General features: G+C 40.4%; 1 pseudogene; it reads right to left on the bottom strand.

Moving 5' to 3' along the window:
* Positions 1-2109: 2109 nt before the first annotated feature.
* On the bottom strand, positions 2110-3481 carry LOC112862767 (ornithine decarboxylase pseudogene; annotated as a pseudogene).
* Positions 3482-4427: the final 946 nt, after the last annotated feature.

The raw sequence follows: 4427 nt of genomic DNA, 5'->3' as shown, positions 1-4427 counted from the left end.
TCTGTCTGTCTCTCTCTCAAAAATAAATAAACATTAAAAAAATTAAAAAAGAATGTTTTATATTTAAAATGGGTATAATTCCAGAATGTCATAGATCTTTTGTGAAGGTTCGTGGATAATATAAAACAGTAGACACAGTGTCTGCCAGGGAGTGAATTCTCCATAAATATTGGTTGTTATTATCAGTGATGAGTGGTTGCCATTCCGTATAGTACTATTTTTTATTCTTTTTCTTTTTAACAGCTTTATTGATATATCATTTAAGTACTATACAACTCCCCATTGAAGTGTAGCGTTCAATGCCTTTTATTATATTCACAGTTGTGTGCAAACTGTACAACTTCAGAACATTTCATTACCTCAAAAAAACCCCCCAAACCCTTTATCTACCACTCCCCTATCTCCCATCACACCCCCACCACTAAGTAGCCATTAATCTCCTTTCTTTTCTAGGTTTGCCTTTTCTAGATATCTCATGTGAGTGGAATGCTAGAACAGATCTTCTGAGACTAGTTTCTTTCATTTAGCATAATGTTTTTAAGGTTATCCATGTTTCAGCACATATCAATCAGTACTTTGTTCCTTCTTATGGCTGAAAAATATGCCATTGTATGGATATACCACATTCTGTTTATCTACTTACCAGTAGATGAATTGTTTCCTTTTGGCAATTATGAATATGATGCTATTTTTTTGTGGAAATATGTTTTTATTTCTTTTGGCTAGATGCCTAGGTATGGGATTACTAGGTCATGCGGTAAGTTTGTTTAATTACTTGAAGAATTGCCAGACTATTTTCCAAAGCAGTGCCACCATTTTTTTTTTCATCCCCACCATCATGTACAAGTGTCCTGATTTCTCCACATCGACTGTGTCTTTTCTGTTTTTTAAAAGTGAAATGGTTATAATTTAAATCTATAAAAACTTCATAAGGACTTAAACGGAGAGAGGATAAAGTTAGATCTTATTGAATTTTATGTATTCATGGAAACTACATAAGAGTAAAGATAATGGGCCAAAATTGTACTTTTGTGGGAAGTTTTGATGTCTACAGTCATTTAAAGAAGGCTTATTTTATAGGACATGCATGTAATTTATTGTCCAAACTACAATACATTAGAGAATGGAAGGAGTTCTATGTATAATTATGCTGGGGAACAAGGGTAAGTTGAGGCTGTCCCAGACACACTGGGGCATGTGGTCACCTGATGTGTCATTAAAGACCTCACTATGCCTTCACTCATTTGGAAATATATTTTATTTTCTTTTTTAACATTTTTTTTTTTCAACGTTTATTTATTTTTGGGACAGAGAGAGACAGAGCATGAACGGGGGAGGGGCAGAGAGAGAGGGAGACACAGAATCTGAAACAGGCTCCAGGCTCTGAGCCATCAGCCCAGAGCCCGATGCAGGGCTCGAACTCACGGACCGCGAGATCGTGACCTGGCTGAAGTCGGACGCTTAACCGACTGCGCCACCCAGGCGCCCCTTCATTTTCTTTTTTAGCAGAAGTGATAGTTTGTATTTATCTCACACTTGGAGGCAAGAGTACATGAATATATTTGTTGTTTTAAGTTTTTTTAAATTTCAAGATAGTTTATTGTTTTATTTAAAAAATGTTTATTTATTTTTGAGAGAGAGAGAGCAAGCAAAAGTGAGTGGGGAAGGGGCAGAGAGAGAGAGAGAGAGAGAGAGAGAGAGAGAATCCTAAGCAGGTTGTGCTCTGACAACCTGTGAGATCATGACCTGAATCAAAATCAAGTCAGACACTTAACCAACTGAGCCACTCAGGCTCCCCAAGGTACTTTATTTTTAAAACAGGTCAAAACACTAAGCTTTTGGCCCATTCTGCCAATGTACAAGCTACAAACGCTTGCTCAGCTGCTGGGAGGCACTCTTTAGTAGCATGTTCGACAAGTGAATAAAAATCCAGATGAAACAAATATCCAAATGGTTTCCATAGGAACACACATAAGTGACTCCATCTCCTAGAGTTCTCTATTGCTGCATCCATGCCAACCCTACTTACAAAGCATCGCAAAAATAGCAGTGATTAAGTTCAACAGTTCCCCCAAATCTCATAATTCAAGCTAAACTTGCATCTAACAGTTACAGGAGTGGCACGTACTTGTTAATGCTAAATAAAGCACAGGCAACAGGAGAATGCTCCATCCCTCTCTCCCAAGCACAGGATACAGGTAGAGTGCTGATATCCTGCTCTTGTACTTCTAGTGGAAAGTCATGGTTGTATCAGTTGCCATGTTGGTGTCAACATCACATAGATAGTTGGCCTCTGGAACCCACTGAAAGTAGAAGCAGCAGCAACAGTGTAAGCACCTATGTTTTCAAAAAGCATCCACTTGCCTGCATGCATCTTGGGCAAGTGACAGTGCTCAACAATGCCATCAAGGCTGTTACATTTCGGTCCCCATACACTGGTTCAATAATACTTCTCATCTCATCTGGTTTGGGTCTCTCTGCATAAGGGGCTTCATGTGTGCATGATCATAAGAATGCAATTAAATGATCCATATACCCCATCATTCATGTAATACATAGAGATTTGTTCACTCGACTCATCTCATCATCAGAGCATGTCTATTCCTTTAATATGAGTTTTTTGACAATGGTATTAACCGTGATCATGAAAGCTGATGCAACATAACGTCTGCTGGGCTCAGCTATGATTCTCACTCCTGAGTCTGACGGCAAATACTTGTTCAGTGCTGGGTTGATAACACTGGTGATATCTTCAAATTTAAGCTTTACATCTTCAGATCCAGGAAAACCACCACCAATATCAAGCAGAAACATGTTGAAACCAACCTCAGCTCCCATGTCAAAGACATAGCGGGTATCAGAGATGGTCTGCATGAAGGTCTCAGGATCAGTACAGCCACTTCCATATGGAAGCTGACACCGATGACATCAATGTGGAGCTCTTTTGCCCCAAAAGGAGCCTGCTGGTTTTGAGTGTGGCATCAGATTTAACACCGAGGCAACAGACTGCTTTGGAATCATCAGTGGCAATCTGCAACACTAACGTTGCCTTTGGATGTGCCCTGGCACCTTCCCTCAATTTGACTTCACTATCATCATCTGGATTCCCATTATTGACAGAATACTTAATCTGAGACACTTGTTTGGATTTGCGTAGATAATCCTCTCTAGAGGCACCTGGAGACTCTGTACCAATTGTACTTCAGTCTTGCTGGCTCAATCAAATCCTGTCCCTCTGGCAAGGAGCGTCTTCACTATGGTTCTATTATCATTGCATTTGACTGCATAAAAGGGGGTGATCCAAGGACGAGCTTTTAAGCATCTCTGATGTTTCTTTGGAAAGTCTCCCCGGTCTGCGACATAGAAGGCATCCTTATCATTAGAAGACAAAACTTCATTGATTTTTTGGTCCAACATGTCCTTGGCAGTAAGGCCTTCATGGAGGAAATGGCAGGTAAACTGCATTACTAGAGTTGTTCATGGTTTCTTGATGTTTCCATGGAAAACTAAGAGATGGAATTTAAAGAAATTATTGCCAGCATTTCTCAAAGGCCATTCTTGGGAATTCCAAGTCCCCCCGAAGATGCGTGTGCTCTTGGTGCAGCAGTGGTGATGTTCTAATAAACACAGAATTTGCTGTCTTAGAGCACACAGGTGCCATGGGCTGGCTCATGGCCCCTAGTGCAAAGGACAGCTCCCCCCACCCCAGCCTACCACCTTGCTCCCTCCCTGGGGGGAATGCCAGACCCAGGTGGCCCCTGAGCTCTGGCAGAGGGTCGCACCATAGAGGTTGAGGGCACTTACCTGTTGTTCCCTCGGAACAGAGCCAGCATAACTGATGCATACAGGAAATGAAGCCTAGCTGTAAAAATAGGCTGTATTGTTTTTCCAGCTAATCTGAAGCAGATTGCATTATGGATTTTACATTTTATATAATGTTGACATTTTAAAGATTTTTGTGGACCCTATATCATTTTTTTATTATTATACAAAAATAAACTCCTCCAGGAGTGCCTATTACTATATTAGGCATATAAATGTTGCCTTCTCCTCCAATATATATTAAAAAAATAATTCAGGTCACAGTGCTTAGTGTTGTGGAAACATGCACGGAAGTCAGTCTGCATTTCAGGGATTGGGGTTTCTGAAACAGATTCTCCCATGCAAATCCTCTTTTCCAAATCATCTATTTCCCCCATTTCTCTTCCATTCTACTTCCCTGCTAACCAACCAACCAAACTGAGCCCAATATCTGCAGTACTATTGACTCTTAGAAAAATAACAACTGTCCTATTAATTGGAATTCTGATTTCCATGAATATACAGGGTCAGTTCAACAGCCTATAATGCTAGAGCCTGGCAGAGTATCACCATGAAAATGACAAACAGAGAGGCACTTGTTACTGCCCCAGGAGGGAAGGACCAAA

The sequence above is a fragment of the Puma concolor genome, chromosome B2 (genome assembly GCF_028749965.1).
Source record: "Puma concolor isolate L17-30 chromosome B2, mPumCon1.1.hap2, whole genome shotgun sequence".
NCBI classification, from domain to species: Eukaryota; Metazoa; Chordata; class Mammalia; order Carnivora; family Felidae; genus Puma; species Puma concolor.
The sequence above is the reverse complement of the archived record's forward strand: the minus strand, read 5'-3'. Positions and strand labels throughout refer to the sequence as shown.